Source organism: Rhinolophus ferrumequinum, chromosome 24 (assembly GCF_004115265.2).
Source record: "Rhinolophus ferrumequinum isolate MPI-CBG mRhiFer1 chromosome 24, mRhiFer1_v1.p, whole genome shotgun sequence".
Lineage (NCBI taxonomy): Eukaryota > Metazoa > Chordata > Mammalia > Chiroptera > Rhinolophidae > Rhinolophus > Rhinolophus ferrumequinum.
The window spans coordinates 24769423-24793799 of record NC_046307.1 but is presented as its reverse complement, the minus strand read 5'-3'; the positions used below and the strand labels follow the sequence as shown (position 1 = coordinate 24793799).

Here is a 24377-nt window from a genome sequence, read left to right as displayed (position 1 = left end):
GTTCTGGATACTTTACATGCACTGCTTTTTAAAATCCTCACAGGAACGCTTTTAGGTGACTATCACTGTTATTGCCATTTTATAGATGGGGAAATGGCAACACAGAAAAATGAAATACTTGCCCAAGGTCAATATGCTAGAAACAGGAGAATTAGGATTGGAATCTAGGCAGCCTGGCTCTGCAGACTCCTCTCAACCACAATTAGGAAAAGCATCTTCTCCCTGGAGGTAGATATTATTTTGCATAGAGCAGCTGTACTCAAAAATTTTTCATTAAATTAGACTGAGCAAAGGACAGTTCATTTTTTTTTTTTTAAAGACCACACACTTCTGTCTTTTGCAGGCTATCTACCCGTCTTTGGAGGCTTTTCTTTCATTCCAGTGACCCTCTAACAAGGCTTATAGATTTCCCGATCACTGACAGGGAGAGTCACATTTTCTACCTCATGTTTTTTGTGGCTTTGTTTTCACCTTCCTTGGCACCCTGGAGGGCACTAACACTCCTTACACGGCAGCTGCTCTGCAAGTGGACTTCCCAGCCCGTGGGAGATATACTCCATCTGTTTCTGTGTCATCCGGCCTTCAGTCTTCCATTCAGCACTGTCCTGGTCTCGCATTACGACAGAGACCACAAACCAGCTCTCGGTGCAGATGCTCTGCCATGTAGGGCAGTCCGGGAGCCTGTCCTCACGGGGCAATTCTGGGCCCCTTAGACATTCCAGATCTCCCAGGAACATGTAGAGTTGAATGATAACAATCCTCTACAATCTTTAGGCGCCCTTCCCTAGAACAAACGACACAAACAAATAAAACTTACCTTCATTTACCAAGTGTGTAAATCCAGAGTTAGAATTCTTAACCAGGGAGGTCAAATAGTACCTTGTTGGAATGTTTACCTTCTACTTTGTTTTAGAAAGGATTTAAGGCAAGAGTCTCAATCCCAAAGGCCAACAGCGGCTGGACTAATAATGTAAGTGAGAAGTGACCCAGCTGGACACTGCGGTGCTTGGAAGAATGCATAGCTCAACTAAAGAGGGGAAACCACTGCCCACCTCCAGCATATTGTGGATACATCTGTCAACTTTTCAAGAGAAGGCACAGGACTTCCACTTGTGTTAATGAGAGACTATTTAATTTGGACCTGTGCTCCTAGTGAGAACTAGAAAAGCTGGATAAAATACTTAAAATTCTGCTTGAAGATGTAGAAGAGCTAACAAGAGAGTGAAGAATTAGAGAGCTAGGATCTAGGACCGGAGGAAAGCCAGGGAGGCGAGCGTTGTACTGAGAGCTACTTATGCCCTGGAGACATTTACCAATTCTACAGGAAGCAGCTAAACTAAGAGGAGGCATGAAGAAGAAGTTGGGGATTAGAGTTTAGCTTTAAGTCATCCAGTCTCTGAAACTAGCCTGAAATTATAATAGATTGCTAGTACAACAAGGCAAACATAAATCCATTAAGGGAAAAAGATAACATTACCCCAAGCCTTAAGTTAGTTCTACAAAAAAATTCTGCAAATACAATGTCCAGCACACAATAAAAAATAATCACTTACACCAGAAGATAAAACAACATAAATAAAAATGAACAGAAAGGAAAATAAAATAGGGACAGACTCATACAGGCCCAAGATATTAGAGTAATCAGGCAGATATTTTAAAATCAACTATGCTTACTGTCTTCTGGGAAGTAAAATACAAGATTGACAATTTCAGGAGACTATTGAAAACCATGTAAAATAATCAAGAGGAAATTTCAGACTTGAAAAGTATAAAGACTAACATCAGGAATTTAATAGGCATAATGGCAGATTGGATGCAGCTTGAAAGAGAATTAATAGACTTCAAACTAGATCAAGTGAAAACAGGATGAAAGCACAGGAAGTGGGAGGGATGGAAAATACAGAAAAGGATGTGGGAGATACTGCAGATACAGTGAAAAATCCTAACGTACACGTAAATGAAAGTCATAAGGAGAAAAGTAAGATGAGGATACAGAAATGATGTCTGAAGAGTCAACGGCAAGAAGCTTTCCAAGTCTGATAAGAGGCATCAAGACACAAACTCAGGAAGTTCACTGTGCCCAAAACATGTTAAATAAAAGAAATCCCACCTAGACACAACATAGTAAAATTGCTAGAACTAAAGAGAAACTCTTAAACTTATCCAGAATGAGTGCGGGGTGGAGACAGAATACTGCCAAAGATCAGCTATATGGTGGACAGCTGACTCTTCACAAGGAACAACTGAATTATATATGAAAAATGCTGCAAGCAAATAACTACAAATGTAGACTCTCTCTAAAAAAAAAATACACATAACACTTTTGTTTTTTCAAGAGAGAATGTGAAATAAAGACATTTTCATACAAATAAAGGGAAAAGTATTTGTAAACAACAGACTCACACTTATGGAAACACTACAGGATACTATTTATGGAGAAGAAAAATTATTCCAGGTGGACACTTAGACATACAGAACGGAATACAAAGGAATAAAATTATAAATAAATGGGTGAATATAAATAAATATGGACTGAATAAAATAGCAACAACAATAATATTATATTGTTGAGGTTAAAAATACAAACATTATAGAACAACAATGGCATGTACCTGGGCAGGAAAATACATAAAGTGAAAATGTTCGAAGGTCTTTGCACTGTCTGGGGAGAGGATACGATTGCCAGTCTACAATAACGTTTGATAAGTGTGCATGTTATAATATCTGGTGTAACCACTAAAAACACAATTAAGGTTGTGTAATTTACAAATTAAATGAGACAGGAGTGAAGTGTTTGAAAAAGTAAAAATTGAGTAAATCAGAAAAGTCAAGCAACAAATAACACAGCTAAACCCATGGTTAGAGGAATATGTATGGCTTTATAATGCATATATTAGAAAATAAGAAAAGGTGTAAACAAAATGAGCTAGGCATCCATTTCAAGAAGTAAAAACAAACCCTGCAAACTAAACATAAAGAGAAAAGTATACAAATGAATGAAATAAGAAATGTACAGCAGAAAAAAATCAACCAAGTCAAAACCAGAAAAAAAAATCAACCAAGTCAAAACCAGCCCCTAAAGGATCTTAGAGAAAGTATGAGAATAAGCAAGCACAAAACCCACCAATGTCAATAATATGAAAGATGACATCTATCGGTGACATCTATGCTATTGGCATGAAATAGAAAATTAGAGGACATTATGAACACATTTATGACAAGATATTTGAAAATATAGATGAAATAGACAAATTCTTAACATAACATGAATTACCAAAACTGCCACAAGGAGAATAACAAAATTGACTAGTGCTGTAACTATTAAAGACCTTTAAAGCTTTACACAAAGAAAACTCGGGGCCCAGATTAACTATCTTCTGAGTTCTATAAAACCATTAAAGAACAAAAAAGACCCACCTCACACAAACTCTTCCAGAGAATCGGAAGAGGGAGTACTCCCTTACTCTTTTTCTGAAGTCAGCATAATCCTGATACCAAATCGAACCATTATTTCTTATGATGATAAGAAAAGAAAATTACAGGCACTTTATTTCACAATCAGGGTGAAAAAAAAATCTTAAAATATTAGTAAACTGGATACAGGAGATAACATCATAACCAAGTTGGCAAGGAAGAAATAAGGCTGTCATTATTCAGAGGTGACATGATTGTATTCATAGAAAACCCAAACGCACTCTAGAAAAATATTAGAATTACAGAGTGTAGATAGCAAGGTCATTGGATGTAAAATAAGTGAATGAAATCATTTCTGTTTTAATATACCAGCAATAAACAATCATAACATAATATTTTTAAAGATTTATAATAACATCACAAATCATTAAATATCTAGAAAATAAATCTAACTAAACATGTGCAAGATCTCTGTACTGAAACTGAAAAAACATTACTGAAAGAAGTGTAAGAAGACCTAAATAATTGAAGCAATATATTATGTTCCTGGAGCGAAGGATTCAATATTTAAAGATACCAATTCTCCCAAAGTGATATGTTAAGTTAATGCTATCCCAATTAAAATCCCTATAGGGATTTTTAAAAAAATAATTTGACATGCTGATTCTAACATTTATATGAAAGTGTGAAAAAGTCTAACAGCAGATCCAAAACAATTTAAAGGAGAATAAGGTGCAAAGACTTGCTGTCCAGATATGAAGACTTAGGTTATCCTGAGACACAAACAGGTCAGTGGAACAGAAAAGAAAGACCAGAAACAGAACTACATGTACTTGGTTACTTAATTTATGACAAAGACTCCACTGAAGTTCAGTGGACAAAGGATGGTCTTTTCAGTAAATGATGCCATCAGCTAAATATCTATATGGAAAAATTGATTCTAGATCCCTAATTACAGCATACACAAAAATCAATTCCAGATGGATTGTTAATCTGAATGGGAAAACATAAAGTCACCAAAAGGTAATATAGGAAAATATCTTCATACCTCAGGTAGGCAAAGTCTTCTTAAACAGGATAAAAAACTACCCATAAATGAAAAGGCTGAGAAATTGTACTGAATTAAAATGAATAATTTCTGTTCTGTAAATCAAGAGATACAATCAAGAGAGTGAAAATGCAAGCTACGGAAAGGAAGAAGATATTTGCAACATGAACATTTGACCATGGGCTCACATCTAGAACACCTATAAATAAAAAGAATAGGACAACCCAGTAGGAAAATCAGCAAAAAGCACGAACTATTATTACTTTAAAAAGCATATCAACATTTCAATAAACATGAAATGAAGCAAAACGTCACGAATAATTAGGAGGAATACAAATAAAAATCACAGTGAGTTATCACTACACCTCCACCAGAAGGGCTAAAATTAAAATGATTGACAATCCCAAGTGTTTGAGAGAATTTGGAGCAATAAGAATAGTCACATACTGATGGTGGGAGTGTAAATTGGTACAGACACTTTGGAAACTATTCGGCAGTATCTATTAAAACTGAACATTCTCATAGCTCTCCTATATTTACATCTAACAGAAATACGTGCAAGTGTGTAACAAGAGACATATACAAGAATATTTATAGATTCATTATTCAATAGTTTAAACAGTCCACATATCCATCAGCAGTAGAATTATGGATGGATAAATTGTGACATATTCGTACACTAGAATCTTGTACAGAATTGAAGATGAGTAAACTCTATCCATATCGAATAACATGGATGACTCCTGTAATGTCATATTGAGCAAAGGAAAACAGACATACACACAAAGTCATATGGGATGATTCCCTTTATGTACATTTTTTAAAGCAGGCAAAATTAAACTAATATTTAGGAATGCTTGCTTAGGTGGTCAATCTAAAAATAAAAACAAACTGTTACAAGACTCAGTCAGCTTCCCTTTGTTGGCACAGTGCAGAGTACTGAAAAGGGGTAAGAGGAAGGTGGGGGCTGGCAACAGTGTATTTCTCAAACTGAGCGGTGTTTACTCCAATGTTAACTTTGTGACAAACCCCTGAGCTAAACAGTTGTGTTTGAGTATGTATGTTAGACTTTACAATTTAAGAAAGTTAAAACGAGAGAGAAGCCAGACACCTAGACTTTCAAATGAAATTCCTGGATTATCAAATGTTAGCAATGGACTTTGAAAAATTTAGAAATCTGTGTGACCACACCCATTTCATCTGTGAGCTGCCATTTTGTAACCTCTGAAGGTTACTCATCTGCTTGATTAGGAAGGTGTGGGCACAGTGTTTGACTCTGCTTCTGGTGCGAGAGCCTGAGAAAGTTAGGGGCCATCAACTTAACTTCTATGTAGAGAATTTGAACTATACTAAAGCAACAAGTAAAATTCTCTCTCTCTCAGCACTTTCTTCTCTCTTTCCTCTCCCCCCTTCACCTCTCTCTCTCTCTCTCTCTCTCTCTCTCTCTCTCTCTCTCCCTCCCTTCTCCCTTCTCTCCCTCCTCTCCCTCCCTTCCTTCCACCCTCTTTCATTATTGGTGCAGATCCCTGAAGTTAAACTCCAGAGAGAAATTTAAAAAACTTGTTTCTGACATGTCCATGCATGCTACCAACATCACAGATGAAACAGGACTCACTCGGAGGCTTCTAAGGCTTTCTGGAGATTATAAACCGGACGAGAAAAAAATATAGTAATAGTATTACCATTTATGAAGAGCTTACTATATAGCCAACCCTGTACTCTCTGTATACCATATAATTCTATTATTTAAGTATTCCTGTGAGGTGGGGATTGTTGGACTTGTTTTACGGATAAGAAAGTCGAGGCTCAGAGAAGCTAGGTTCCATGTGCAAGAACTCAGCGAGCCTGTGGCAAATAAATGGCAGAGACAGAATTGTCGCTCAGGCCTGTCTGTTACTCACCATTACACTATACTTGCGAGGCCACCAGTCCCGAGGTAAGAGATATAGCCATCTTTAGAGGATGTCCTACATTTTGTAGAGCTGAGAGGCATTTGCATTATTTAACATGACAATGAATTATAGCTGCTTAAACCCTCACCACCTTGAGCACTCAATAAACACAGGTGAGTGTTACAATCTTCATCCTGCCAATTTCCCTGAAACCCACAGTGGAAGCTCAGTATGATTAAATAAACTTAGACCAGTATTCACGACAGCTCCCTAGCCTGAACACAAAGGTCCCAGAAAGACAGAAAAGGAATTGTACCAATCACAGACTGAAGAGCCATGGTTGCTACATGACCCAGGACAGCACTGGCCAAATAGCGAGTGTTCAAGAAATTCAGAAAATTAAAACACATTAGCCTTGGAAAGGACCACTAGAGAGAGTCTGGTCTGGTTCCTCCATCTCAGAATAATGGGAATTGCGGCCAGGTGGGTAAAGTGGAAAAAGTTTCACTCTGCACATAACCACTAGGTGAAAACGATGGCTGGACCTTGGGCAAGTCACTTCATCTCTTTGGGGTTTGTTGTCTGCCAATGAGGAGTGTTAGAATAGACATTGTGTTTTTTAAAAGGAATTGAAACTGTGTAATCTTTTCTTCCAGATAAATCTCAAGTGCAGTGACAATACAAGGCAGACAGTAATGGAGGGCGTGGTTAAAGTAGTGAATAGGAGCGGACAAGATTGTCCCATTGTCCCTTCTCCCCCTCGGAGCAGCCCTAGAGGTAGCTCCTGGACCAATACCTGGCACATAGTAGGTTCTCAATGAGTATTTGAAAAATTCGTTATGACTTCTATGTTATTATAGAGCACAATTTAAAACAATCTGCAGTAGGACACCCTAAGGTCCCTTCCAATTGTAAACTGCAGTCAGCTAATGGACGTACCTGAGACCATCAGTGAGCAAGGTAGGGCAGAGCTGGGTCACTTCACCATGTGGCATGCGAGGGTCCTGGGACTCACCCTCACCCCCCTCGCCATGTGGTCAGTTCCTTATGAGGTCAAGCCCCAGTTCTCTGGATTTGTATGGAGAGGCGGTTTTTGCTCATCCTCTCATATTTTTTAAAGCTCTGATTTGATTTTCATTTTTGCCTTAGACATGTACCCAGATGACCGGAAACACATCTGTACGAGTAAGAGTAAATGGAACTTAATTCCAAGCCCTTCATGTCCCAGTGGAAGGTCAATAACCAAAGACGGCTTCATCTTGAGCAGTAGCAGTTTGAAATAGCAGGGCTGTAGGATATAGAAAACTTATTTTAAGTGTGGTGTCACTGTGAAGAGTGGGGCTCTAGTACACTGTTCTGAAAATAAGAATTTAAAAAAACAAGTGTGGACAGCCTTGGTTCAAAGCTTTACTCTACCACTTACTCGCTATAGGTCCTTTGGCAAGATCCCAAACTCTTTATGCTTCAGGTTTCTTGTTCATATTAATAAAAAGGGGGGTAGATAGCATCCCTTACCTCATGGAGACTTGGAGGGGAACAAATGTAAAGTGTTAAGTGCAGAGCTTGGCACCCAGGACACGCTCACAGTTAGCTGTTGTCATCATTCTGACCACTCTCTGCATCAAGAGGAATCAGCTTTATCCTCAAGCATCTGATCCACTCAGACTTCTACCTTCCTCAGGAAATAAGGAAGTCCCAACAGCCAAGATGAGAATGTTCCAGGTGGGATCCAAGGGTGCGATGTCACACCGACACTCGAAGCTATAGTTAAACTTGAAATAATCAAGAGGCTTCACTTTCCAGGTCTGTCGGGTTGACAGTCTCTGTGCAAACCTCACCTAAACCCAAATTCCTAGGCTGCCAGACATAGGGAAACTTTGAAATGAATTTTTAGCAGCAAACTTCCAGGGTGGCAGCCATCGATCTACTTCCTTTCTGGTTTCCCTGTAGCAGCTAGCATGGCAAGGAACAGACAGGTACTTCTTTTCTTTGGTCCCCTCAGGATGTTCATTTTTCAGTCAGAGATTTGAGACCACGTTTTATATAAATACAGGCCCCTAGGGTAAGTGGTCTGAAGTTTCCTATGCCTCCTTTGACCTCCCCTGGTGAAAAACCTGATGGATATGTGACATTTCTTTCCTAAAGAAATTCTGGATTAAAGAGCATCTCTTAAAACTCATAGACACAGATAATAGTTTAGTGGTTACCAGAGGGTATGGGGGGAGGGGGGTGGGAGATGAGGGTAAGGGGGATCTAATATATGGTGATGGAAGGAGAACTGACTCTGGGTGGTGAACACACAATGGGATTTATAGATGATGTAATACAGAATTGTACACCTGAAATTTATGTAATTTTACTAACAATTGTCACCCCAATAAATTAAAAAAAAAAAAAAAAAGAGCATCTCTCTTTTCCTCCTGGGAGAAAACCTATCCCTACAATCTCCATATTTTATTATCAAACAGGAGGAGAGGACTCACACTATCTACTACCCGTGACCAGCCCAATTTGGCATCCAAGGCGTGCAGTACCTCTGTCTATGTTATCCCTCTGGGCAGACTCTTTAGTCAAGCTAGTAGCCTTCCTCATTTTTCCCTTGTGACTCCACATGCCTCAGGACCTTTGCCTGTGCTATTTCTTAGGCAAAGCATCTCCCTTTTATTTCCTTTCGCTTACTTCAAAGTCCCACTTTCTCTGGACCTTTAACCGTCTACGATCTTGTCACTTCCTGCCCACCCGAAATTTATCCCTACATTATAGATCCTGTCACTTCAGTTTTCTGAATTGGCAGTAACTTGCTGGCAGGCTTGCCCTACTCACATGATTTAATGAATATTATCCATCTAGAAGATTATGGTCTTAGAGGGTAAGTATTGTGATTTACACTTCTTTCATGCTTTCTAAAGTGCCCAACCTAGTAGGTACTTAGTAAATTTTTTTCTGGACAAAATAATCTACTTGAAGTGATAAAAAGTGTTGTGTTAAGATTAGCAATGGACGTCAAGTCAGCCAAAAAGGAAGAAAATTATATAAAATCAATAGCCCCACTCTGGTGAACCGTGATTAGACCTACGTTATTTAATGCTAGTCACCATGGTTTGACCTTCACTTAATTGTGTTAAAGTATCAGAGGACAGATAATCAACTTTGTAGGCTTTCCCGGGGACCACATCGTAAACTCAGGAGTGCAATAAATATTTACTGAAGGAAGGGAGGAGAGAAGCATTGTGGAGAAGGAAAGGCAGATCCAAGTGCAGTTGAGAGAGGCTGATAAATCGAGCAGATTATCAAACTCAGTTCTCCTGCAACTGCCCTAGGGTCTCAGTTCTTCCCTCAGCTCTGTAGCTTGGCATTCAAGGTTCTCCATATTCTAAGCATACACGGCTTTTCCAGTCTTCGCTGTCATATTTTTAAAACTTTGTCCCTATGTTCCTATAAATGGACTGTTTGGTTTTTTCAAAATATGTTTTTAGTTCCCTGCTGTTTTCTTGCTTATATGTTTATCCTTTCCTCTAAGGTGTACTAAATTCAACCCATCATTTAAGCCCCAGCTAAGACCTCTCTGAAACCATCTGAATCAAATGAGAGGTCTCAGGCCCAATAGCCTATCCTTGCCTTCTCCCTCCTCCAAGTAGTTTGATTTTACCTCTTTGAAAAGACATTGTATATTTAATCTCATGTACATAATCTGTGATCGGTTATTTATATGCCAATCTCAATAGCTTCTTCTAGACTATGCTTAATGGCAGGAGTTTTTTGTTTGTTTGTTTGTTTGTTTTTAATCTATCTTGATATTTCCTGAGGCACTTAGAAATAGCAAAATTTGCTCAATAATAGGTAATAATAGTGCTAACATTTTAGGAACATGTCTACGTGCTAGGCATCATGCATGATCCAACTGAAAACTCGTGAGAACCGTCTGCAGCAAGAACCCGTTTTCTTCTTTTTTTTTTTTTTTTTCAGTTGAGGAAAATGAGGCTTAGAGACTTTAAGTAGGTTGTGTGAAGCCACATACCAGTGAAATGGAGGGACCAGACTATACACTCTGGCAGTCTGACGACAGAGTCTGCATTCTTGAAAAATATTTGGTGCCTGCCACCCGCCCCACCGCCGCAGTAATCCTAGAGAGAAGGACAGACTCTCAAAAGTAGCAAAAAGGGGTGTAAGACAGGGTCTCTGGCACAGATCTCCGGAAATCCTGACTCTTGACAGTCTTAAAAACCAATTTGAATTCAGGTAGTCCCTAAACGTACTAAGTGTTAAAACATACAGAGGAAAAGAGGGAATGTGAGTTCTAAGGACCAACTTTCTATGGACCAAAGCTTCCCTTCAAAACAGGGCTTAAGGCTGTGCTGAGTTGAAATTTTCAAAACCGTCACTCTCCTACAGAGTGAACCCTTCAAAGGACCTTAAAGAAGCTCTCCTGCTGGTGTTTGCCTGCTCTCTCTGCTCCCTTCCTAGCAGACAGAACGCCTGGGGGGGGGGGGGGCAGGCGCCGGTGGGGTTCAGAAAGTTCCCTGTGTCCGGTGTGGAGAGACCTGTCTCCACCTCCAGCCTGGTCTCCTCGCCTGAAGGACCGCTGAGCAGCACCAGCTTTGGTTTCCCCCGTAAGACCAGGGTTAGAAGCCACATGTGCTTTTTCATTAAATGGCTTGTTAAACTGGCAAAGCGCAGTGATGCAGAATGCCATTTTCCTGGGAAAGAAAGTAGGATAAAGAAAATGTGGGATCTACTTCTCAAACGAAAGAGAATTTTAAAACGCTTTTCATTTGACAGCGTTTAGGTATGGTCAAATAGAATAGTTGCAAACCTATTGAACTCTGTGTGCTTAAAAGACGATCCCTTCTTCCCTTTTCTCTGCCGGAATTATTCCCAGCCTCTTCTGGGAGGCCACGATGATGCATCCAAATTAATCACTGAGGCCACTTAGATCTCACTCTCAAACTGTGAAAATGACACAGTTTGGCACTTTGTAAAGTGTTAACCTGTTTTGTTTTTTTTTTAGTATGTGTTTTTTTCCTAATAAGATTACAGGTCCTTGAGGCAGCCTTATGTGTCCATGACCTCTCATGGAACATGACACTGTCTGTTTGGAAACAATTTAAATTATATTTAAATTATACTTATTTTATATATGATTATATTTAATTTAAAATATATTTAAAATTCATAAGTTCCAAACAAGTATTTACTGTTCAAATCCTATGTTTCTAGTACTTTGTGTCTAGCACTTTGTTAGGTCGAAAGGAGCTCAGGAAGTCTAAGACATGGAATATAATAATACTATCTACATCATAGCTTACTTTTAAATAGAGGTTTACAATTAAAAAAGCATTTCTCAATTTGAGCAACAAGATCAATGAAGTAGCATTGGATTATAACCCAAAGTATAAAATGAATATCCATAAATCCATCTGATATAAATAAATGACTGACTAGGTAAAGAAGTGGGGGAGAACAGACAAATCTCTCAGGCAGTATTCCAAATAATGTATGTAGCTACTGCCTTTAAAGAGAGGGAGGCTGACTCTTCACTCCTTAACAGTAGGCTGGGTATGGTGACTTCTTCCCAGAGAGTTAGCCAAACAAACAATAGAGAAAAAACTGGGTGTGGGGTATCTGGGAACTCTCTGAACTATCTTCAAGACCTTTCTATAAATCCAAAATTACAATAAAAATGTGTATTTAAAAAGAATGCAGTTTTGCAGCTGTATGCTTGTCTAATGCATGTCATGTTGAATATGCATGCTTGTCTTTGCTGGCTCGACCAAACCCACAAAAATCACAGCAAAGGAATAAAATAGGCATGAACCTCCATAACAAAGAGAAACGGAGAAAACACAAGAGTAGGCAACAGAAGTAAAACTTTTGGAGCATGGAAAGTGGAGAGATGAAGGGTAACTGACTTAGCAAGGCGAAGAAAGCCAAAATGTCGCTATCTGCAGAGGAAGTGGGCGGAGTCAATCAAAAGAAAGCCATTCGGACCACGTATCACCAGAAAGGTTTAGAAATTCAAAGTATTGGATACCCTGAGGACTGAGGTATGGGATTTGGGTGGAAACTGGCAAAAAGCCCCAGAACCAACCCCTCTCCCAGCTCATGCAGCTAGGTGATCCCTCCTTTTCAGCCCAGCAGAAGGCTGGAGGCTGACAATGAAAATAAAGCAGAGGGAGTCCAGATGGGCATTCACACGTGTAGCTAAGGGTGAGGGTGATGCCCACCAACTGGCCATCTCTCTCCGTCCATGTAAAATGTCCTATCAGCTTTTTACCACTTATACAAACAGATAGTCAAGGGCTTTTAAATATAGGGGTTTGTCGGGGGGGAGGGCAGAAATGACAATTAACAGCAAGAAAACAATAAATCATAAGCACAGTTCTGGGACCAAAAGAACACATCAAGAAACCATATTCTTATTTGGTAGATAAGAAGCATGCATAGGATGCTATATTAAAGAAATAATTGAAAAAACGAAGCAAGGAAGAACAATTGGAAGTTAATACAATAGATAAATAGATTAGTTAATACAAATACTGAAATATAAAGTTGAAAATACCACCCTGAAAATAGCTCAAATCGAGTAAGTAGAATCTTGGAAGTCCACATACAACTACGAGGAAATCAAAGTGGAAGAGAAAAGAAGGCCTCATTACTGCCCTATGAATGAAAAGAAGCTCTATACCATAGCCCATCATCTAAACTATTAGAGCTTGAGGGACAAAGAGAGGATGATGACAGATTCTGGAGGGAGAGAAGGGAAGCAAATCACATACAAAGGAGGCGCACTGCCTTTCATTACCCACAACAGAAAAGAGAAGATAATGGGACAATATCTGCAAAATTTTGAATGAAAATTATTTCCAAGCTTGCAACTCATCCCCAGTCAATGAAGTCTGAGGTAGGATAAAAACCATTTCAGATACGCAAGGTCTAAAAATGTATCTCGCATGTGCTCTTTCTTAGGAAGCTACCCAAATGAGAGCAAACTCAGAATGAGGAAGAATGAGAAACCGAGAACAGGAGAGCCAACACTAGGGAGAAAGCTGAGATCAGTGCCAGGAAAACAGCTCCCCTGCAGGTCCCAATAGCACCTGGCCAGGCAGAAGCAGAAAGGACGGGCTCCAGGAGGGAGGGAGATCTCTAGGGGAAAACAATGCGATGGAGAGCTCTCTTGTGTGTGATGGTAACTGAGAGGAGGTCTATGGTTTGCTCAGAAAGTTTGGGTCTGAATCAATGATAAAATACATAGGACAAAAGGAAGAAAGCAAACAAAACAGCATAAACAAAGCAGAAAAACAAAAAAAGTGTCAGAGTATACTATTTGGCTTAGTTGTAAAGGTATTTCCTTAGTCATAACAGGGTAAACACTGACCATTAATTTCACCAAAAAATGACGGGAAAATAGGAAGTGGGTGAGTGAGGATATATGGGTATGAACTCAGTCCTCATCTGCCATAGTAGGGATTCAACAAATTGGAAAATCAGGAAAAGGCAGCAAAAGAGATAGGAAGGTAAAATTAGGAAAAGAAATAGCAAAAGAGTTTAAATAATTCCTCCTGAGAGCTGGAATCAGGTAGAAAGGGATGAGAGCGGGGAATGCTGAATTTTGTTTTATTACTTGGAAAACCATCTGGTTTTATAAGTTGTTTGCAGGCATTATTTAGGAGGAAAAAGAAATTTTAGAGTGTTCTGACTAATGACTGGAAGAGCGAATAATCATCTTTGTCCATTTTACAGAAGAGGAAACTGAGGATGTAAGAGGTAAAGTGACATAGAATCACAAAGAGACAGTGGCACAGCCAAAACTGGACTTGAGTCACCTGACTCGCAAACCAGTGCCTATTCTGGATGGAGAAAGGGGCAATAGTAGGATTATCTACGCCTTCAGGCTTCTGGGCAGGGATTCGGTGGAATCTAGATTCATCTCCTAGTTTCAAGGACACTCTTTGACCTCTACCACCTTCTATAAATTCTTAAAAACAACAGGCCATGGCTTGGAACCGTCATGGGGAACAGCCACTTGCTGTGAAAGAGCCAATTCGTAAAATCATCTTTCATCAGCTTTTTATGTCTCACTGCTACACTCCTCCTAGTCCCTTCAGAAGGCCACAAGCTTTGATAACATAACTGCCTTTCTTCTGAGTAGGAAAAACTAAGGTGGAGCAAAAGAATAAAGCCCTAGATGTTTGTGCCTTTTTTTTTTTATTAGTTTCAGGTGTACAAAACAATGTAATAGACATTTATCATTTACATCCCTCCCAAAGTGATAATCCCCACCCCCAATCTACTACCCCTCTGACATCATGTACAGCCGTTACTTTTTAAACTAGTTGTTGGCTTTCCTGTCCCTCACAGTAAAGGGGATCGCCCAACTTCTTCTTTTTTTTTTTTTTTTTCCGCCCAGTGCAGTCAGAGCGGACTTCCCTAATGTATTTTCTGTCTTGTGAAATTCTTCCTGGCTTAGGCTGTTGCTTTCATGTTATAATCACAAAAGATTGTTCTGTTTACTTAGCTTGTACTTGATAATCTGGCCTACTTTCTGCCATGTGTGGGATTCTTTTTGCAGGTCCCTGCCTTTGTGCAGTCCGGGGCTCTTTAAATGCCTTCCTTGCTTCCTCAAATAATAGTGTGCTCCTCAGACTCACCTGAGACTCCCTCCTGGATCATCTTTCCTTCCTTTCTCCATTCATTCCAATGCATTTCTGTTGAATACTGGTGGTGTATGGGTGTAGGTGTATGTGTGTGTACGGGCGCGCTAGAGCAGAAACTGGGCTCTAAGAATTCCGCAGTGAATACAAAAGATACCACCTCTGTTTTCTTGGAGCTCACAGTCAAATAGAAAAAGCGCACACTGGATAAATAATTATTGCATATATGTGACCTAGGGTTGTACAGGGGAATTTTGGGGTACCATGAGAACCTGTACCTGAGGATAAAACCTCATTTCTTGTGGGTGTTGGTCAGGACTGGTGTGTAATACTCGGTGGGATACCTCAAATACCTGCCTCAGTATTGAGGGATGTGTTAGTGCTCACCAAACATTGGCCATTTCTTTGGTGAATATCTTTGGAATGGTACTAAAAAGGGAAAAGGGGTCTACCAGTTAAACCCATCATTATCACACGTGAGGGAAAGACAATGACAAAGTCAGAAAAAATTCCTGATATAAAATTAGGCTTAAACTATACTGGGGAAAATTATGAGAATGATCCTGTGTAGACAAGAAAGATCCAGCTGCCTTCTCTACTTGCCCCTCTGCCCTCTTCAAATTCATTCTGAAAAAGCAATTTCAAATTGTGTATCTCTGCTCAACACCTCCTGAATAAACTAGGACTGGGTCAGGATGTAACTAAATCTTTTGACACTGGGTACAACGGCCATAAAATAGCAACCCATGTTGGCAGTGCTTGCAATGAGCATAATACCCCATTCAAAGGTACAAAGCTTAGACCTTTTCACACTCTCCCAAATATTCTTCTCAACTTTGAAAGGGTAAGAAAATAAATAACAAAAACAAAAAGGACGTCCTTCTAACAAGTACTGTACACACCTTAAATGGGAACAAACATTTATAGACACAGGAAGCTGAAAATACAATTTAGAAACTAGCAAATAGAGGTTTACTGCTATATAATAACTCGGTATGGATAACAGTATAGACAGATAACAGTTCTTGGTATAGATAACAGTTCTCAAGAGGTGAAATAAGCATGCTCCTTTTTCAAAGAAGAAACATTTTTCTACAAAATATGGATGTATGTATTTTCTAGAAAATAAGCTGCATTTCTTTAGAAATTACCATTTTCACAGAGATTTTTCTTGGAAAATTGAAAAGTAGCCCAGTAGAGAGGGGCTCTTTAGAGCACTGATAAACACACATCACATCACACACACACACACACACACACACACACACACCTTAATACTTTGTTGGAGTTCATCAGTGACACTTGAGGACATTGTAGGTATTTCTCAATCTTGACTTTTCCATTCCATTCAACCTTGAAAAGCCCTTTAGAACCTCAGTATTTTATCCTTACCTGGAAGGCTATGATTTCCACATTTGCACTTCTTCACAATTTTGATCCCTTCCTTTATGTTTTGGGGACTTGGTATAATAAAGCTTGGCCATATGTAACTTTCTCTTGGAGGCTTTTACTCTCACCTACTAATACAGCTTTCCCAAACTCATGTAATTTATGGACCCTTCATAAGGAAACCGTTCTTTGGGACTGAAAATGTTGACAACTTATTTTTATTATAATGATCCTTAAAAATGTATAAACATTGAAAAGGGGATCAACTGTCTACTTGTAATGCTCTTAGAACTATAAAACCCAAGAAAATTTACAAATGAGACACAAAATACAATTATATCACCAGTTTTGAATAACCAGTATTAATTGTATGACCAAAATGTTTTGAATTACCAAACATCCATGCATTAGACTACTCAAATCCCTGAGAAAAATTTGCCAGGTGGCCGACTTCAGCCTGAGAAGCTGCTAATGTACTCTTCCATGATTCTACTTCTGTCCAATGCTGTCGATTCCGCAAAACAAATATGGGAACTATTTTGTTTTTTAAAGTCAAAATTCTGCAAAGTATCTTTAATTAAAATGCAAGGCACCCATCAGAGGCTTTGAAAAGTACAAATTAATTCACATTTGAAGGTGTGTATGAACTCCTTTGGGCACCTCCACTAGAGTGATTTGGAATTGATGCATCTCACAAAAATAGGTAGTTTTTCCTCTTTTCTTCCTGGAGAGATTAGATGTAATACTTTAAATTTCTATACCCTCTTTCCCCCTGGCACTACAAAGTACTTCATAAACCTCATTATTAATGATATTAACATGCTCGTGAGACTAAACTGATGGTAGGCAACATGTCCCCAGGTTATAAATAAATAAACAAGCTCAAAGAGCGGGATAGAATTTTATTGCTAAGATACTTTGCATGGCTTCTCTTTTTTCCCTCACTCAGAACACTATAAGAATTGACATTCTTTTCTTTCATGTCTTCACTCTTTTATTTATTTATCTACCCAAGGAATGTGTATGAAGAACAATGTTCCGGGAATTGTACTAGGTGTTGTGATGGTAACAAAGCCAAGGCACCTGACCTTGAAGAGCTAATATTTAGAGAGGGTGAAAAGCAAAACATGCACACAAAAGCCGAAAGGTGATTTTTTTTTTTTTTAAAATTGAAAACAAAGGAAAATGTCCGAAAATCTGTTCTAGGAATTTTGATAAAGAATGTATCCTAGAAGGCTGGTGGTAAAGGGAGGGTTGGGACAGAGATGGTGGAGATTCAGGAGACAGCTATTGATCTGGTGATCAGAGTTACACACTTGGATAGACGTGGAAGAAGCTGCTCTAGGCAAAAGACACAGCAAATCAATTGGCTGGGTGGCATTCGGTGAGAACGGGAGGCCGTAAATAGACCATACAGTTTTTCAGGTTATTATTAAATCAGTACTTTGTAAATGGCATGGATTATGCCCAAGGCTTTACATAGTTATCTCACTTAATCCTTATACTTTGACCCAATTTTAAAAGTACAAAAATGCAGGGTCAGCAAGATTAAGTATTCTGTCCTGGGTCACAAAGGTAGAACATGAAAGAAACAAGATTCACACTGGCTATCGCACGCCAAAGGCTCTGCTCGCACACATTGTGATATGATTTCCCAACAGTGGAAGATGACAGCTAAAAGGTTAGTCGGTGCTGGATTACAGAAGTCCTCGGTGCCAGTGGGTTCAAGTTTTACACTATAGGGAGTGAAAAACAACTGATGATTTTGGGAACAGGGAAGTAATAGGAAAAAAAACAACAGTGCTTTAGAAAGAGAATTTTGGCAATGCTTGTATAGGATGAGCCAGAAGGGGAGACAGAGGGAGTATAAAAATTGATTCCTTCGGGCATCTAGACATAGAGGTTAACATCGCTTCCCAGTGTTCCAACACAGCTTTTTCATGTTTCTCCAGCCTGATCTCGTACCACCCTCCATCTTTGTTCTCCGTCCCCATCCAAACCCGCCTACTTTCACTGCTGGTTGGGGTAATGCTGCCTTCCACCAAAGAGTATTTGTACATGTTGTTTCAATTGGCAGAAATAAATGTTCCTTCTTTTGATACCTTAACTCTTCCTACTCACCCTTCAGGTTTTGGGTTAAATGTAACTTCGCTTGAGAAGTCTTTCCTGACATTTCTAACTTAGGTCAAGAGCCCTGTGGAGGCCCGGCCTGTACCATGCCCCCTCTCCTTTGTAACAACTGTCATGGGTACGATTATCCATTTCTTCCTGTGCTATTTAATTAACAGTTAATGGCCTCCACTAGAATATATGCTCCTTGAGGTTAGGAGTTGTGTCTGCTTTTGCTCATCGTTGCGTTCCCAGAGCCTGTGCGCTGCCTCATCACATGGCAGGCGCTCGACATTTATTATAAGTGAGTGAGTCAGTGGATAAACGAAGGCATATCCCGGACGAGGATGACAGCAGTGGGAGTGAAAGAAAGGTGAGATGCAGAGTTGAGAAAAGGACCCAATGACTGATTTCGGGTTAGGGAGCGGGGAAGCTGAGCCAGAGAATGATAATTTTTAAGTAGTTGTCGATGGTTCTCTGGCTTCTCAAGCCTGGCTACTAGAAAAACAAAATGGCCTGCAATAGCACACTTTGCACTTACTACCGTCACTGGTCAGTAGCCACCTGAAATTTTGGTGGAAGAGGCAAAGAGTCAGAAGCAGATTAGCCCAGAGCAAAACAAGCCCTTATTCAGAAAGTGTGTTAGGAGAGCAGAGTGAGGAGAAGTTAAATCCCGGTGGAGAAGTGTTCCTTAAGTGGATTATCAGATTTGCTGTGCCTTGAAATATCCAGTCGACCCTCAAGCCATCCCAAGAATGCTTCTGATTTTCTTCACATTTGAGGGAGGTCTCGTTCCTCTTCCTTATCCAAGGAGATTTCATAATGTCAGTTGCCCAACATGGGAAGCAACTCAGCGTGGTAGAAAAAGCACTCTGATGAGAACCTCCAAGGCCCTGATCAAATATTACCTTTGTCACATGGTCGAGCCGGGCCACCATGGCACTGGCACTCTTCCAAAGGAGCATTGGATCGGCCCTGACTCACCCAGGCTGTTCAGTGTATTTTATGTACACCTCTGTCATGGTCACATTATTCCTTTTTGTTCAAGTGTCGTTTTCTTCCCTAGTCCATAAGCTCTTTGAGAGTAGGGACTTCATCAAATTCACATAACTTGAGATTTAGAGCAGGGGCACTGGGGACAAATTGCCTGGGTTCAAGTCCTGGATCTCCTGCGTACTGATTGTAAGCTTGGGAAAGTTAGTTCATCTCTTTCTGCGTTTTAGTTTCCTTATTTGACAAATGATGACAATATAATACCTAGTTACCTACTGAATAGAGTTATTGTGAGGGTTCTCATTCATTCATTCATTCATGATCCATTCAGTGGTTACTTATTAACTAGGAACATATTCCTAATCCTCTTCTAGGTGCTAGGAAAACAATCATAAACAAAGTGGAAAAACTTCCTCCTCTTTTGGAACTTACATTGTATGGGAGGATAAAAGCATTACAAGCAAACAAATAAATACTGTATTTTCAGACAGTCAGAATTGCTGCAGAGCTGGCTTACACTGGCTCGCAAGAGTGGACCATATATATCCCTTCCCAGCTTTGCATTTGGCCACAGTATTGAGAGCTTGAATCAAGGAATCAGCCACTGTAGAGATATTTACACTATGGAAATTGGCAAATGCTACCACTCAGCCACCTCCTCCCTCTGCCTCACTATATGCAGGTGGTAAGAATTTATCAGCACAGCACTGGACAGGAGGCACTAAGACAGGTTGATTGAAAAATAGTGACGCAGGGGGTGGGATTGGGGTAACTCACCATCAAGTAATGTCTGAAAAAGTGAAGTTTGTGCTGGGGCCTGAAATATGAGTATCCGGACGTGATGAAGGAAACAGTAATCTAGGCAGAGTGGGCAGCTGATTTAAAAGGCCTAAAGAGGCCATAAGCCTGGTACATATTCCAGGAACAATAACAATAAAAGCCCCTGAGGGTGGAGCCTAAGGAATGAGGGTGAGAATGACCTGAGGTGGAAACAGAAGGTAGGTCAGAGCAAGGTCGCACAGAGCCTCGTAGGCAAAGAAGCTGCATGTATTCCAAGTGCAGTTAGAAGCCTGTCGGAGGGTTTTCAGCAGGAGGGACTATTTAAAGGACTTAGCATGTATCTAGCACCTAGGGAGTGCTCCATAAATGGTTAACACTATTCCCGTTAATACACCTTGGTGTCCCTGGCAGCTCACACATTGTCTGACACACAGGAAGTATCCAGTGTAGGTTTGTTGAGTCATAAATAAATGGATGGTCACAAAAAAGCCCTTTTCCCTCTCTGAGCCTCCGTTGTCTCACTGGAAAAATGAATAACTTGTAAAAGATCGTCTCCCAGGTCCATTTTGTTCTCTAAGCTCTCCGCTGTATTACCATAGACTGCAGACTGGTTTTACTACTCACCTACCTGGCAGGTGTTACCACAGTATGAGCAGCCAATATTCTCCAACAAACACGCAACAGCCCTTTGGTCATTTCATTCCAGAACATGACATTCGTGCCCTGTACAATGGCATAAAGCACAACAGGCTTTCTATTTCTAGTCTTCTGTTAAAGGAGGAAATGGGGTTGGGGAGAAAGAAGAGACAGAAAGAAATTGTGCTCACTAACGAGGCCATAAATATTGATGTCTTCCTCAGGCCCCCTAGAGCTCTATCATTTTGGCAACTGGCTGATTAATAATAGATTAAACACTTTAGATTTGCTTACTCTAGGACCCGTGACTTTAAATGCATCTGCTCTGAGGGACCTGGTTTGAGATAGGAATCAACAGATCATGCAGACGGCCAGCAAAAGAAGTCAGTGGGAGGGGCACAACAAATTGTGCATGACAACTGATATTTCCACTGAGTGGTATCTCCAGTGCTGGGTATAAGGCTTACGATAGCTTTCCAGATGTTCTTTTCCCAAGAGCCCACCCACATGACAACCCAAGTGAGAGGACCGTGTGAATGCACACCATATGGCAGTGTTCTGAGTAAAGCAATAGGCGAGGAAGGAAGTCGTCCCACAATTCATCCAAATGCCAGCCAGTGACCACAGGAAGTTGGGCCAACATGGGTCCAACTGGGAGGAAGTGGGATGTATATCCATAACTGCTAAGCTAGATCAACTGGCTCTAAAACCTTATCCTGTGGGCTAGGAGACAGGTGACAGGACCCAAAGATCCACGGGCGCCCTACTAGTTACCACTGGAGAAGTCAATGGTCCCTTGGGGCAGACATGGGCAACTGGAAATGCCAAGGTAAATGCTGGTCTTTGTAGACCAGTGAGAACATGACTGGGTCTGGGTGCCAAAAGGCAGTTGGGCGTATTGGAATGGATATTGGGGGAAACCTGATACCTGGTTTTCTAGTCTGACACTATCACTGAGTCTCTGTGAGACCCTGGACTTGTCCCTTTCCTTGATCTCAGTTTCCCATCTGTTCAGTGAAGGGATAGGTAAGAGCAGTGTTTCTTAATGAGAATCACTGGTGGAGCTTTTAAAAAAATACATATTCCTATACTCTTTGTCATGGATTGAGTTGTGTCCCCCAAAACACGTTCATGTTCCAACCCCCGGCACCTCAGAAGGTGACCTTATTTGGACTTAGGGTCATTGCAGATGTAATTAGTGAGGATGAGGTCATACTGGAGTAGGGTGGACCCTTAGTTCCTGATGACTGGTGTTCTTCTAAGAGAAGACACAGACACCCAAAGGGAAAACACTGTGTAATGAGGGAGACAGCGGACGAAGGGCGGCAGCTGTAAGCCAAGGGAGGGCAAGGATGAATGGCAACCACCAGAAGCTAGGAAGAGACAAAGAAGGATTCTTTCTCATGTATGGGTTTTAGAAGGAGCCCGGCCTGCCCACACTGATTTCAGACTTCCAGCCTCCAGAACTGTGAGACAATGCAATTTTGTTGTTTGAAGCCATCCTGTTTGTAGTACTTAGTTGCAGCAGCCTTAGGAAACGCATATACTTTGTTTCTAAACTTGCCAAATAAATGTCAGGGTAGGGGTCTGGAAGCACACAGTTCTAAAAAGCTCCCTAGTAAAATCTGGTGCAAACGTCATAGTTTATAAACACTGAATTCAGTGTCTTCCCAACTCTGGAATTCTTTGATTCATGTGGAAATCTGACTGCAGCTTCTGACACTGGAGAGACATCCTGGAAACAATGAATTTAGGAAAGAGATACTTTGGTGATCAGAAGGGGAGCCTTTCTGCATTTTGTGGCAGAACAATGGTGGCATGCTGACAGAGGAGAGGAGAGCCAGCCCAAGGCAGTGCTGAGACCAGCAGCCCTCTTCTCTCTAGGCTCATGTCACACCCCTCAAACCTACACTGCTTAAAAGGAGAAGTTGATGAACTGCCACTATGTCAAGCAGCCTTTGAGGTACTAATAAAAGCTATACACCTTCTCACCAGAAATGTACCTACACTTTTACAGAGATCCAGACACCCTTATCCCCATTTGCTGACGTCCCAGGGATTCATAAACATCCCTGGAAGTCATAACAAAGCCCCAGCATGGCCCCAAGATGCTAACCTAAAACCTTCAGAGAGAAAACAAGAAGGTGACAACGGCTTGTTCTTCTCTGGTCCTACCTTCTCCATCTGTAAAAGGAGGGGCCTCCTTCATTCTTCCAACAAATATTCGCTGGGCATCTACCGTGTACTAAGGCACCTTGGTTCTTACATGCCAGAGATTGGGGAGAAAATGAGGAAGAGAGAAGCTCTGCTCTCACAGCGCTATGTTCTAGTGAGACCACAGGAAGTGAGTAAATGTGTGCCAGGAAGACAATAGGCGGGGACAGATAGGGGTGGAAGCCAAACAGGAAGGTCCGGGAAGTGCTGGTGGAAGAGACTTCTGAGCCAAGCTGAAACCAATGATGCGAAGGAGGCAACCATGAAAAATGTGGGGGAAGAGCGTTACAGGCAGGAAGAGCTTTAAGGTGCATAGACCCTAGAGCAGGAGAAAGCTTGGCATACGTGAGGCACAGAAAGTAGGCCAGTGTGGCTGGAGCCCGGAAAGCATGGGAGCCGTGCGAGAGGGGAGGTCAGAGAGGTCAGCAGAGGTCAGAACTAGCTCACCATCCAGGTCACAGAAGGTGTCTAGATTTTATTCTGAGCACGATGGATAAACAGCAGAATAAGGTGATCTGATGTACATTTGACAAGGGAGGAGTGACTTTCTAAGGTTTTCCAATGTGGACTTTCTAGAAGGAAATAGCCTGATGTCCTTCTACCATTGCTGTCCACGTGGACAGAACATCAGTGTAACTAAATATAACGCTGTACTACAGGGACACGTGATGATATCTCACAGATGTGCAGCGGGGAAAAAGAAAGGGAGGCGAGGGAGCTGTCTGCATGGCAAACTTTGAACCTGAGCTGCTATCCGAGCCCCTGGGTTCCCTAGAAAATGCATTAACTACCTTTGTTATTTCTAAAGGGTTATCCGTTGAAACATCTTTAGGCAAATCCTGTCATAAGATGTCTCTCCAAACTCACCCTCAGTCTTGGCTGCTGCCTTATTAGAATGTTGACACGTGTAGCGTCAAAGTCAGAGACGTCCCTCTGAGAGCACAGCCGTGGTACCAGTAAGCCACTCTGAATACAGATGGCAGTAGGAACCCAGGGAGCAGAGCGCCTTCCTCGCCCCCTCCATTCTCCTCTCTCAGATTCCACATTTCAGCTTCTAATGAGATGTCACAGCCGGAACTAGCTTTAGCTTCTCTGTGGCTGACCCCCCCCCCCTTCAGAAATTGGCACCCAAGTGCAATATTAATGAGCGTCACACATCTGAGTGGAAGATTACAAAATGCAGAGTGTATTCTCATCTATTATCCTATTAGAACCTCATGTCCATTCTGGAAGGTGGGCTGGATGGATAGT

The 24377-nt window shown here is 40.8% G+C and overlaps 1 protein-coding gene across 4 annotated transcripts in view; it reads right to left on the bottom strand.

Annotated features, from left to right (window-relative positions):
- GRIA1 (glutamate ionotropic receptor AMPA type subunit 1) overlaps positions 1 to 24377 on the bottom strand; it is a 287697-nt gene that overhangs the window by 175623 nt on the left and 87697 nt on the right. The window lies entirely within an intron of this gene.